Consider the following 13,866-nt stretch of genomic DNA (forward strand, 5'->3'; position numbering starts at 1 on the left):
AGGTTATATTGAAATACATAGACTACCCATAGCCTAAAGACTATTGGCATGAAAGTTGCTAAATTATTGCTAGTTTGTAAGCTAAATAAATTTTTTTCAACAATTTATTGAAACTTAACTTTCTTCAACATAACTGCAAAAGTATTACCAAAGAGAATCCACTATCAATAAATATTTCACATAGGGTTCTCTTCATGGCTGTTTAATGAGATTGTTATATATAAATAAAGAAACATATAATCATTTTAGGTTACATAATAGTGTAGGTTTTGAGATTGAGTTTCAAATACTATGGAGATGTAACTTTATGACATTCTAATGTAAATAAATCATTTCCTTAGAAGCTGCAAAATAATTAATTTTTAACTATACATATATATGATTTTTTTAAAACGTGGATTCCTGAATTCTTGTGTAAAGTAGAGCTTCAGGTAAGGCACAGTGGAATATGCCTGTAATCGCAGTACTGGCAAGGAGCTGAAGGAACCAGAGTTCAGGTGAGTTGGGTTATATAGTAAGACTCCATCTCAAAACAGCAACAAAGTAGCTTCCAGAGTCTCCTTTGACACCTGGATTTCATTTCTGCTGTAATAATAATAATAGTGTAATAATAATAAGTCAGCAAGGCATTTCAAGGGCCTTGATCCAGTTTGTCTGTCCTAGCACATTAGGATAACAGTCTTATTGATGAAAGGCAGGAAGTAAGGCTGGATGTCCTACTTTGTGGTAAACCCCTGACTTTGCATGTTTCACAGGAAAATAATGTGTAAGAAATTAATAGTCCTTATGTTTTGGGGATTCTAGACAATATTGACAATAATACCATCATGGACGGCAAAGCTGTCTTTTTCGTATGGAAAAAGGCAATAGTAACTAGTTTTTGCCTATATCATGCTAAGTGAATCCTCTGCCACTGAGTTACAACCCCAGCCCCGTTTTTGGGTGACCTTTGTAACTTCTATGTTGCCTGCCTGGTGTGGTCACTGACACTTCATCCAAATTCCCTCTATTCCCCAGGTGACTAACTATCGGGCTCTTCTAAATTCTAGAGATCACACAACAAATGAAGAGCCTCCAATTTGTGATGTTTTCTCTTGGCAGAACAGGATGTCCTGGATCTGGATACAGGAAATGCCTTCCCTTTCTAAGCTTCAGACCAACTTCTTCTCTCTCCTGTTTTTTGTTTGTTTGTTTTTGTCATTCCAGCTCTTTCTCCTCTGGTGTAGGCTGTTGAGTATTTGCAGGTTACCATTTTTCCTGGCCATTCTTAGAATTCTAAGACCTCAGGATTCAATGGGTGCTGAACACCCCCTCTTTACCCAGTGCCCAAGTTAGAATTACAAATACTCATCTTTATAGATCTTGTCTTGCCTGTAAGAACAAAAACCACACAGAAAGCCCAAACACAATATAGTCTTGTGGGTGTGCCTATCTCTGGATTTTAGACCACTCAGTGCAAAAACTCCAAGGACTACTACCATTTGGACTATCTGTTGGTGTTTAAACATGCATGTCCAAGAGTTTTATAAAATTATCAAAAAGAACTATGTCTTCTTTCTTCTACCACACAAGGCTAAAAAATGACCAGGGAAGAAGATCTAGTAACTACATAGACAATATCGATTCCTCTTTACTGATATTTTTCATGCTCTATGGTGCTCCATCACAACATGTAAAAAAAGACGTTATCTCCAAGGTAGAACAAATTCTATGATTTGAATTATCAGCTGTGCTGTCTTGTCACTTAAGGGGGACTTGGAGAAGCTTTTAGTTGAAGCATTCAAGGCTCACTGTGACAGTCATGAATGGACTTTGTGCCTAGAAGAAATTAGGAATTTGTGTTCCAACAAGCTGATACTTGTTTTGCGGCCAAGCATGGTTTCAGGGTGAACGGCTATATTTTCCTGGCCTTGGTGCTCATGGGTTTGTTTTGGTAAAGGCCAGGTGAGATTTGAAAGCTCTTTCGTGTCCTGTAACTCAATGACCCATTGGGCTGACAAGGTGAGGATTAGTGGCATTAATCTCCTCACAAACACACACCTTGGATATTAATGGTGCAGCTGGTTGTCAACCTTGCCTTTTCTGAATTCTGCTTTCCTTGGCACATTTTCCTTTCTTTAGTAGGAGGAGACCTGAGGGTGGGCTTCTCAGCAGATGAATTTAGAATTTAGTCCAAGTCTGCAGCCATGTAATGCTGACAAAAACTGTTTCTATTTGTGGGGTTTCCCTGGAGTAAGCTGCTGTGCTAGTTTTGGACTTTCTTCAGACTCAAGTCCTGACTACAAAGTCCTCTGACTTTCCTGAGTGGGCATTTCAAGGGTAAAGTTATACAAGGGTACTTTTATGGCATTGTCTTTTCTTTTTACTGGTCACATGTATGGTATGCATTTATGTATACATGTTTGCATATGTATAGGGATATTTGTTCATGGCACATATGTATGTACAAGCATGTCAAGGCCCAAAGTTGATACTGTGCATCTTCTGTCATGCTCCTTTATATTTACTAGGCAGGGTCTCTCACTGTATCCAAAATTCACCCATTCCAGCTAGTGTAGGTAGCCAGCATGCCCTGGGTGTCTGTTCCCTGCCTCTGGAATGATGGAATTACAGGTCACCACACCTACCAGGCATTTTGCACTTCAGAATTTTGGTCTTCATGCTTTTTTAGTAAGGGTTTTAGCCACTGAGCTATCTGCCCAGCCCTGATCCTCATCGTTTGGCTTTATTATCTTAGGAATTTGATTCTCAGTTTTCTGGATAAGCACCATCCAAAAGAATATAACATGAGCTACAGATTACATTTTTAGTCAATTTAAAGAGAAAAAAAAAAAATCAGGAAAAGTCATTTCAAGTGTGTGATCCAACATATCCGAAGCCTTGTGTTTGAAGTTTGGGTGTTTGAAACTCAGTGTGTATTTTATAAGCACTTCACATCTTCTTTAGAACTAGCTGCATCCTCGGTGCCTACATGGCTGGTAGCTACAGAATTGGAGAGGTAGGTCTAGAAAAATTCTTCCTAAGAAAAATTCTAACAGACAGGCAGCATCTCACCCCCTTACACCCTCGCCCCAGCTCATTATGGAGTAATAAGCCACTCATTCTAGCACCCATCACTGTTAGCATCGCCATACATCAACTGCCCGACACAAGGAATCTTTTTAGGCTGTAGTAGAATTAGCAAGAGTATTGTCCTGTGATCTGGCAGCTTCCAGAATTTGCCAAATGTTGAACAGCACTGTGTGCACACACTGACAAAGAAAACGGATCTGAGCAGCTAAAAGACTCAAATGCTCGGAAAGATATGCTTCTGTTGCCTTCTGTATGCTCAACACACCTTCCATTACAAGGTTGCAGGAAACCTTTTTTCCAGATCTACAAACATGTGCAGACAGAAGAGTAAGCCTTTTTGAGTCAAGAGGACTAGAGTACACAAATGTAAGACATGGTCTCGCACTGAAACTTGCTTTTGGGGAGGGAAGACCATGGATAAACTAGATAAAGGGTTTGTGTCTACAAGGGCATGTCGAGGATGAAAATGAGCTACCTGTACCTCTCAACTACGGCCAAGTATTCTTTTGAAAATCCACATTAGAAGATCATGAAGCAATCCTCCCTCCTCCTTCACCAGTTATATTATTGGGGGTTGATTTGTTGAAGTTGCTTGAAAGCTAGTCAAAGGGCCTTGGAAAGTGGAACAGGTTGGTCTTATCAGGGAAAGGAAAAACAACAGATATGAAAGGTATGGATTCCTCTGTTGTGGCAAGTTGGGGATTTTCCTGAGGACAAAGAAGGGCAGCTTGAAGCAACCCCAGATGCTTCCTAGATTGCCAACAGTGCCTTTTGGAACTAACCCTCCATGCCTTTAGCTTCCCATAGGCTATTGACGAACCAATCTACTTAAAGAGCATAGAAACAATGCCTGGGACACAACACGCACCCATGTGATGTCCATAATTGTTAGGTTGAGCACTAAATATGGAATAATTCTTAGCTATTTTGCCCTCTATTGTTCATAGAGTTTCACGAGGCCTTAGGCAAGGCTGTTGAATCACATAATAGGAAAAGAGAACAGGCAAATACTAACGAGTATGGAATCCCTCTCTAGACGTCAAAACTAGGGTAAAGAGACAACAGTGATTTGCCTAAGGGCTTAGATGCTGCTCCTAAAATGGAAGGAGGGAGTCCTTTAAGGAAGTGGTGATGAAGGTCCCAAAGGGCAAGTGCTTAGTATAGGTACAGGTTGGAGTTGCAATGGAGACCGAAGTTAACCTGGTTTCCCCTGGTCCTTGGCCTTATGCCTGCTGCACAGAGATAACAAACCCAGAATTGGTAAAAACCCAATAGCACCATGTACAGAAAGAGCACGTAGGCTGAGCTCTGCAGAACCATTTGTTTTCATTACAAGGATTACTGTTAGTAGGTCTTTAGCGGTAGCAGACGGACCCCATTTAGGATGTTATGATATATTTTGGCGCGCTCTCATATCCTGGCACAGTGCCTGGCCTGGCCCCCAGATGATACCCGGGGAACGTTTGTGGAATGAATTCGTGTAGTCTGGTTTGGGGGGGTGGGGTGGGGTGGGATGGGGAAGGAGACAGTAGAATAACTTTGCCTGAGATGCAAGCTCTTCCTCCCAAAACCAAAGTTCTAAGCACTTTGCAGCCTAGAGCCTACACTATTTTGTGGTGTGTTGAAACCCATTTCAGCCCAAAGGCTTGGATTGAAGACTTGCAGCACGCCTCGCCTGGACGCACACATCTTAGTTTGAGCTGCTTTCTCCGAAGCCCTTATTTTTCTGGTTTGCGGTTTATTTACTTTAGCGTTTACAGATTCCAGGAGCAAAGGGGTCCTAGAAGCGGGGTCAGGACCGAGGTCGCGGTTTGTATTTCTTTCCTGCTTCGCGATCACAACATCAGCAAGTCACAACATGGTTCCTTTATTTGCTCACTCGATAGGGTTGCGTTTCTTTTACCTCCCACCGGGCGACGAAAGACAGACACAGCTCGGATTCAGAAAAGGGCTCTCACACGATTAACCTGCATCCTCGATAGCAGGGACACCCCCATTTCCAGACTTAGTTTTTCATGCAGACACTAGCAGGATCCAATAAAGAACTAGAACAGATTTAATAAAGACAAACTTGTTTCTTTAATCCTTGACCGCAAACACTGCCGTTTTTGTGCCTCGGATTTCTGAAATTCTTGGCTCCAGGACACAGAGCGCGCGGGGGTGGGTAAATAGCTTGTAAAAACTTCCCAAAGCAGTAATCCGAGCTCTTCCTCTCTCTCCGGCCCCTAGTGACACCTGACTTTAGAAAAGGGAAGATACGACAGTCAAAAGAGAAGGGTTCACAGGGGTAAGGCATACCGGGTGGGTCGGCCTTGCCAAACCTGAGGAGTCCGGCGTTCAGACACAGGTTCGCAACCCGAGCCTTCCCGTTGGGCGGGCGCCCCTCCCCCCACCCTCCCCTGATCAGCGCGCGGGAGTCTATTTAGAACCCAGCCCCAGAGCCCATGGGATTCTGGGACTTGTAGTCCCTCTGCGCAGCCCCAGGCGCCGGCACGACCTGGGACTCGGACTACATTGCCCAGGGAGCTTCCCGGCCTATATAAGCGGCGGGGCGCCGCTTCAAAGTGCAGTAACCATGTGGATGTTCTGCTGAAGCGTTTCCTCAAGCCTGCCGGGGTGGGAGGAGAGGAGGAGGAGGTGGTGGTGGAGGAGGTGGAGGCAGGGGGTGGAGAGAGAGAGAAAGCGCACGCCGAGAGGAGGTGTGGGTGTTCCGCTCCCATCCTAACGGAACCAGCTCCCTCTTCGCGGACATGGGATTGCCCAGCGGCTGCTAACCCCTCTCCTGGTCCTGATACCCCAAACCGGCGTGGCTCCCCAGTCACCAAGGTAGCTGCTGGGGCCGGGCAGAGGGCGCGGGGAGTTGGCACTGGCTCCCGTGCGCAGAAGTTTTTGCCCTGATCACTGGGAGTTCTTGGTGGCTTTGCATGCACTTGGCGTGTATTTTGGGGCTTCTTTCCCTGTGAACAGTTTTGGGAGGAGGTCTGATTTTTTTTTTTTTTCAGTCGTAAGTAACCCCAAATGTCCTCGACTCTGGTGACCGGCTTCAACCTCCTTCCCCGTACTGAAATGGCATTCCCCCAAGTTGGAAGAAACGGTTGGAGTGTCTGCAGGAAATAGTTTTTTCCCCCCTGGGGGGGGGCATTTGAGGGGGTGTCATATGAGTTTGCTCAGGGAAATAATCTTTCTAAAAATGTAGCTAGCCCTGTTGCGCTACTTAGCTGGTAGGATAATGCATGCGTGGGGGCCCCGTGGGTTTAAAAAAAAAAAAAGGAAGAAAACCGGAGGAAGGGGGGGCGGTTAACGATGAGGGAAGAAGTGAGGACGGAGCCCGTGCCCAATGGGGACGCGGGTTTCACATACTTGGCCTCCACGCGGGGAAACAAGTGCTTTGGGATCTCAACACTTCTCTTACTTCCACCCCCAACCCCGGCGTGTTCGAAGTTTCTGCGTGCCTGATCTTTCTGGTCAGCTATGGACGGGAAATAAGCACGCTGGGTTTGCTTTTATCTGGGGGGCAAGAGATCCCTCCGGCTTGAATACTAAATTTGGAGGTGGGGAGTGGGATCTGCAGGAAAAGCAGAGGCTAAAAAAGTCGAAACTTGGATTTGGGGACATACCGATAGACCCTCGCGAGATCCCCTACTCAGTCTTCTTTCTTTGTAAATCTTTAGGAGCTGACTACGAGGGAGCAGGGATTGCATCCTTGACTGGGCGTCCATTGGCTACAGAGTGCCTGACCTGGGTCAGGTGAGTGTGGGAGCCGAGTGTTGTAGTCAAGAATGGGTTTTTTTTCCCTAAGCCTTTTCTAAGTTCTCTTGCAGCCATAGAGGTAGAGTAGAGAAGAGAAAGAAACTGTGGTCAATATTGGTCTTGGGCAAGTAAAGATCCAGTGACAGCCACTTTTGAAGGTCGCTCAGAATTGAAACATGGCTGGGGGCGGGGTGGAGGGGGGGGGATGTCGGTAAGCAACAACAATAAGCAGTAAAACGGATGGTGAAGTGGGTGGTCCCTTACCAGCCCGAACGGAGCCCTCATTATTTAAATTCTGAAAGATGCAGAACTTTTCATCTGCCAAGATCCCTAAGTGAAAGTGAGATACCCCTCCCTTTCACAAACTGTCACTTGGTTCTGTTCTGTTGTGGACATGCCTGTAACCAGAGTGGGCTGGGTTGCAAGAAATGGAAGGGACAAATTGAAAGGAGGAGAACTGCATAACGGAAGTAAGGGCTTAAAGAATACCAGGATAGCTTCCAGGGTTTCGCTGGCGCTACCTGAGTGTCAGGGAACCCAGTGTGCTTCTCCTGCTTTGGTGCCTGTTCCTGGATGAGGAGCCGAGGGCAGCGTTTCTGTCAGTATAATGACATATATAAAATCGTCACAACCCATTTCTAGAAAATAAAGCCTCTGTAGGTGCACAGACGCCCCTATGGTTTCAGGTTTGTCCATCATTGTTTTTTTTTTTCCTTCTAAAATGTCTCGGGATTGAGCAAACAACAGGTTAATGGGGTGGGGAGCTGTGGGCAGCTGGTCCTTGGTAACTTCTTTAATGTCCTAAATATTTAGCTGTTCCCTGGGCTACAATCTTTGGACTTTTCTAATTAGTGAATAAAAGCCAGATACTTCATTATGGTAGTAGAATGCTTTTGTTTCCTGTTGATAAGATCCTCAGGAGCGGGAAACATTTGGATGGGCAGGCTAGTTCTTCAATGGACTCATGTCTGTGTTGATCAAAGATTGGGGTCAGTCTTCTCTTTGAAGTATGTTACAGACAGGGTTAACTGGTCCACAGACTCTTCTCTATTTTTTTTGCCTAAAAATAATGAGACCATTAGGTTGTAGCAAGCCAGGTGCAGAGCTGTATATCACAGAAGGCCTTAGATAGAGGTAAAGAAACCGAGATCTAGATTGAAGTCACTGGGCAGCCCGGGGTGGTGGGTAATGTGTACCGATTGTGTTTATGTTAATGGAGAACTGGGGAGAGAGAGATGCTAGGAAAAATAGTAAACTCGTTGCTCTTAATGCATTAACTGTTACTTATGTCTCACCAACCATGTTCTAGCTATACTTGGTTTGATGTATGAAGGAAAGGATACAGCCATTGGCAGGGATGAAAGACTGGATATTTGTAGGAGGATTTAATGTTGGGCTGAATTCATTTTGGCGAGCTCTGTGTTGAAAGCTTGAATCAGGACAGTTAAGAAGGAAAGCCAGTGTCTACGTGCAGTGTTAGGCCTTGCTCGTGTTTGAACTATCTCTTGGTCATTCACATCCCGGCACCTGAGCAGGTTGAAAGAGTCAGGTGTGTCTCTACCTGAATAATTGAAGAGCTTAAACTGCTTCAGTTCAGTCTGTGGAATGTTGGTAGCTTGTCCTGTGGTCTCTGCTTTGCCTGGTAGGTAGTTGTACGCAGTGTTTTTCTTCTCCATTAATTTCTTTCTTTCTTCTGCATTTCTATCAGTTGTGTGGATATGTGCATGTCGTGAGTATACATTAAAAGTACAATCTGCTCTTTGACTAAATCAATTCGGAACAGAAAATCCCATCAAGATTTCCTTCTAACCAAGCAGGGGAAGTTCTTTATGTTCTGAATGAGTCACTTTGGCTTCTGTATTGAGGCCCAGGCAAGTCACAGAGGCATTATCACCCATTCAAACAAGGTGGCTCCTTTTGCCAGCCTTCCTTGAAGAATGTGAGGTGCACTGGTTTCTTAGAAGAGAAATAGGTTAATGCCACAAGAAGATCTGTTGACTTTGCCTTCAAAGTGATTTCAGCTGCAAAAACACTAGACTGTGGAGGTGGGGAGTGAGAAGGGGACACTCTTGAACTAATTCGTGGTGCAAGGAACTAATGGTGTGCAAGGAACGGACTTAAGAACAATTCACATGGCTTTTTAGCTAATAATGATCTCATGGAGTTTCTGTTCGACTTTTTTTTTTCTTTTTTAAAATACAAGCAGCTCTTGTAAAACAAACCAAATGAGACAACAGAGACCAAATATGAACAACAGACCAAAAAAAAAAAAAAAAAAAAAAGGAAAAAATCCACCAAAATAAAAGCAGGCCTGGAGTTAGGTTTCTAGGTCAAGCTGTCCTTGGATACTTCTAATTAAGGAATCTACACAAGGACAGTGTCCTGTCTTGTCTGCTATTGGTTTGATGTTTTAAAATAAAATGCATTGCATTTGCAGATCTCTGATAACTAGAATTGCATGCAGTTGTGTTAGCTCTTTCTTTTTTTTTGCTGTTGAAGTTTGATGAATGTGATTAGGCTTGAAGTCAACGGTATGAATTACAGTACTTTTATGGGTCATTCTACCTGTTAGAGTGTCTTGTTCTGGGAAGATTGCTAATGAGGAATGAGCTGAATAAACTCCTAAAGCCACCACCTGGTAAACCATGGGATTCCCTAGGCTGGTCAGAGTTGAAAAGCAGTCGGTAGGATCCTTGGACCTCACAGACTTTCAACCTATTAAAGTTGTTACAATTCATGTGTTTTGTGTTGCTTATCCAACAGACTTCTTGAATACCTGTTGCATGCCAACTGTGTTGTAGGTGCTTGGGGTATGAGCAATCAAGTTGGTTCCTCCGGGCTTTCCATTGTAGCTAGTAGGAAGTGATCACTGTAAGCAGACAGGTATTGTACGGCAGGTGCAGAGTGTTGTGGAGAAAAAGTCAAACAAGGAGGGGATGACCAGAGGATCACGGGGTGGACAAGATGTAGAAAAACAGGAAAGCTTGTGTATAGTTGGTGGGAATGCAAGAGGTACTCTTAGATACAACAGTATGGTAGCTCCTGAAGATACGAAACAGGATTACTGTATGACGTGACATTTCCATTTGTAGTTGTCTGAGGAATTTAAAACAAGAACTTAAGCGTTGTTTTATGTTGAAAGTCACCTCACTGTTAGCCTAAAGGGCAAAATGAAACCCCAAAGTATCTATGAATATATGAACGAAAACCAAAGGGCTGTTTATCTGTTCAGTGGACTATTATTCAGCCCAGAAAAGGAAGAAGCGTGTTTCACAGTATATTCGAACCATGAAAACATTGTGTAACTGAAAGAAGTCAGCCGTCAGCAGATACGTATTGTGTGATTCTCATAGTGTGAAGTGTCCCATATGAATATTCAGATTGATAGGGCCAGAATGTGGACTGATGAAGTCTCAGGGGCTAAAGGAAGGAAACATTGGATTAATGGACACAGGCTTTCGGTTTGTAAACATTAAAACTTTCTGGAAATTAATATGTGAAAAATGAAAAACAAAAGTTTTTGGGTGTTGAGGGTATATTAAGGGTTGGGAGGTAAGGCAGGCTTTCTTTACTGTGGTGACATTTGAGGAGAGCTCTGAAGGAAAGGAGCCAGATAACCATGTAGATGTTCCAGGAGTCCAGAGTAGACAGTGCAAAGGCCCTGAGGTGGAAGGAGGTGGGGCATCTAGTTAGAGGCAGAGCTCAGAGGCTGGAGAGGCTGCCGGTAGGGAGCAGGTGTAAGACTTGAGGTGGGAGGGTAGTCAAGGTCCAGTGGCAAAGGTCAGATTTTGCAGATCAGCAGTTCTGAGGATTCCTGAACCCTGACAGGGTCCTCAGTGTGGTTTTCAGCATTGCTGAGCTCCACTGTGCTCTCTAAAGAGACTGGCCAGGCTGGCAAGACCACATACCAGCAGGAAACTAGATACAGGGGGCATGAGGGAGACCTAGATTTCCAGACTGGTTTGTCATGTGACATTTCCTGGCATTGAAGTCTGCTTAAGTAGGAAAGGAGTCTACTCCGCTGAAGAATAGAGCCTGCCTTTGCTTTGCTCAGCATGCCCTAAGAACCATCCGGTGGTCCTGGGGTTCCTGCCCTGTGGCCACCCTGCTGTCCACCAGATTTCACTTGGGGATGGCCTGATAAACGCTGTGTTCTCATCATCCTTGGGTATGAGAAGCTCTCCATTAGTGATTCTCCTTGAAAGAAACACCTTCACGGGGGAAGAACTCAAATCCCTTGCTGTATCACTACAAACATTACATGTTCATTGTCAAACTCTAGGGAGTAACGAATAAGCCACATAGCAAAACAATTAATCTGTCTCAGCCATCTGAGACTCAGTTCCCAGGCTTTTCACCATGTGTAAAAATTAGGCCTGGAGAGGTGGCTCAGCAGTTAAGGGCACTGAATGCTTTTCCAGAAGATCCAGGTTCAAATCCCAGCACCTACATGGCAGCTCACAACGTGTCTGTCACTCCAAGATCTGACACTGTCACGTAGACATTCATGCAGGCAAAACACCAGTGTACATAAAGTAAAAGGTAAATAAATAAGTACATACTATAAATACACATTATAAATAAATAAATATAAACATTTTAAAAGCTAGATATGTGTTTGAATCTCACAGCCCCTCCCATTTGCTCTGTTTCCTTTTGTTCACAGTTTAGTCTCTTTCCTTGCTGGCCAGAAGATACCCGATACCTGTATTTTTTTCTGCCAGAGGTCTGTCCCTCTGATGGTATTTTATTTCATTAAAAAATCTTTGCTTTTAGTTTTATGAGTTTTGCCTGCATTTATAGAAGTGCACTGCATATATGCCTGCTGCCTTCAGAGGCCAGAACAGACACTTGTTCCCCTGAACTGGAGTTCCAGATGGTGTGTGCCATCGTGCAGGTGGTGGGAACAAATTGCTAGTCTGCTGGAAAAGGAGCAAGTGCTCTTGACTGCTGAGCCATCGCTCCAGCCCCCGTGAAGGGAATTTTATTTAAATTATGACATACATGGAATGAGTAGAGTACAAAAATACTACATCCTCCGGAGTTCGTCATTATTGCACCATCCAAATTGGTATATTTTGTCCTTTGGAGAAAAGGAAATGACAGTTGAAGCATAGTTCACTTGTAAACTCTCTCAGTTGTTCAGAATAAACTAATTCTGTGAAGTAGATACTCTCTTCTGTGTGTTGAGGTACTCTCTTCTGGTTTTGTTTTGTTTGTATGTTTATTTTTTTTAAATATGTGTGTTCCAGAGATTGGACTAAGGACCCCATGCTTGCAAAGCAAGTATTTTGAGCTATCTCCCTAGCCCAGTTTACTTGTAAGGAAAAGTTTTAGCATAGACCATTTCAAACATAAGCCAGCAGTACCTGTTGTAGTCCCTGCAAGGGCTGAAAAGGGGCTCTGGATTTAATGGAACTGAAGTTATAAGCCATTGTGAGCTGTACAGCATAGGTGCTGGGAACGGAACTTGGGTCTTCTGTAAGAGCAGCAAGTTCTTAGCCACTGAGCTGTCTCTCCAGCCTCAACAGTAGCTTCTTACTGCATGGAACCCACTTTGTTCATCATGCTCTCTGTTCAGCTATTGCTAACTCACGGCTAACCTGGTTCCATCTGCATCTGCAAACACTATTTGATTATTTTCAAGCACATCTTAGTTGCACGAGTGCAGCTGTATTCTAGTGTGAATCCTTAGGATTTGAATTCTTTATGTAGGAACATAATGCAAATCTTAAAAGCCAGCAGCCCTGGGAGCTCTCCTATGCAGTGCTGCAGGAGGGAATTTTGCTGACATCTGATGCACAGAATGTGAGTGTTAACTCAGCAACCTACAGTAGATGGTACTCTGGTAGGTAGATGTAGAGGCTCAGTCCACATCAATTCTTAGTTTTGCCAAATCTGTTTTGTGCACTTTGGGGTCACAGCATTATCTATCCCAAAATATTGGCTGGTGGTGCCATTGTTGGGTACCCCTGCCTACCTATGGTATTCTTTTACAGTAGCCCATGAACTCACGGATTTAAGCATACTTTGTATGTTTTTCTTCATGTGGTTACTTTTCATCCTCCTGTCCCCTATCCTCCATCCCCTCCTGTTATTCATGTTTTGAGATAGGGTTTCACTGTGGAGCCCAGGCCTCAACTTGATGATCTTCCTGCTTCAGCCTCTGGAGATCTTGGGTTATAGTTGGGTGCCACTGTTGTTGTTATTGATGTTATTAATAACTATCTGTCATTGTCATAGAGTTACTGATGTCAGTGAGCGAGTTCAAGTTGGTTCCTGAACTTTGGACAAGACCTCGAGACTTCCATAGTTTTCTTCCTTTCTGTATGACCAAATGTTCCAGGCTTCTCTTTTGTATTTCTTGTCCCAGACCATGAGTCACCCTTTTCATCAGGAAGCCCTTGTTCTTTTGAATGGGAAATAATCACATTGAGAAACCTTTGCTTAGGACCACTTGCTCCCCTCTCCTAGACAGATAAGGCAGAAAGACAAATTAACATCCGAATGCTTCTTTTCTCTGGCTGTTTGTCTTTCCTTCCCTCCTCTCTCCCTCTTCCTTCTCTTCCTCTCCCTCCTCTTCCTCCCCCAATTTTTCCTTCTCCAATACCACCTCCTCTTCTTCCTCCTCCTCCTCAAAATTTCCTCCTCTAAATACTCCTTCTTTTCTTCTTGTTTTTCTTCTTCATTTTTTGTTTATTTTGAGACAGGTTCTTACTATGTAACTCTGGCTGTCCTAGAACTCACTATATAGACCAGCCTGGCCTCTTACCCACAGAGATTCTCCTTCCTCTGCCTCCCAAGGACTGGGATTAAAGGCATGTACACCTGTACCTGGCTTATCTGAATGTGTCTTAGTGACAATATTTTCAAAATGTATTTAATATGTCTGTGTTTATCTCAAAGGATCCTGAAAATAATTTGATAAACAAAAATGCTATTCGTACCCCTTAGTGTGACCCCACCCTGAGGTGGGAAAGTCAAATCGTGGGTGGACCTTGCTCAACTTTTACAATGAAGTAGGACACATAGATGACATCAAGT

At 43.8% G+C, this 13,866-nt stretch overlaps 1 protein-coding gene and 1 long non-coding RNA gene across 2 annotated transcripts in view; one reads left to right on the forward strand and one right to left on the reverse strand.

The window, feature by feature from the left end:
• Positions 1-5,105: 5,105 nt before the first annotated feature.
• On the reverse strand, positions 5,106-5,463 carry LOC117714723 (uncharacterized). The gene is made up of 2 exons (XR_004607586.2): positions 5,394-5,463; positions 5,106-5,311 (listed from the first exon to the last, which is right to left on the reverse strand). It is a non-coding gene; the product is annotated as an uncharacterized LOC117714723 (long non-coding RNA).
• Positions 5,464-5,726: 263 nt separating this feature from the next.
• The window catches only part of Itpr1 (inositol 1,4,5-trisphosphate receptor type 1), a 320,805-nt gene continuing 312,665 nt past the window's right edge, over positions 5,727-13,866 (forward strand). Inside the window, exons 1-2 of the mRNA XM_076940207.1 lie at positions 5,727-5,898; positions 6,744-6,819. The gene's annotated coding sequence lies outside the window, so the exon portion shown is untranslated. The remainder of the gene's footprint in view (positions 5,899-6,743; positions 6,820-13,866) is intronic.

The sequence above is a fragment of the Arvicanthis niloticus genome, chromosome 9, assembly GCF_011762505.2.
Source record: "Arvicanthis niloticus isolate mArvNil1 chromosome 9, mArvNil1.pat.X, whole genome shotgun sequence".
Taxonomy (NCBI): Eukaryota; Metazoa; Chordata; class Mammalia; order Rodentia; family Muridae; genus Arvicanthis; species Arvicanthis niloticus.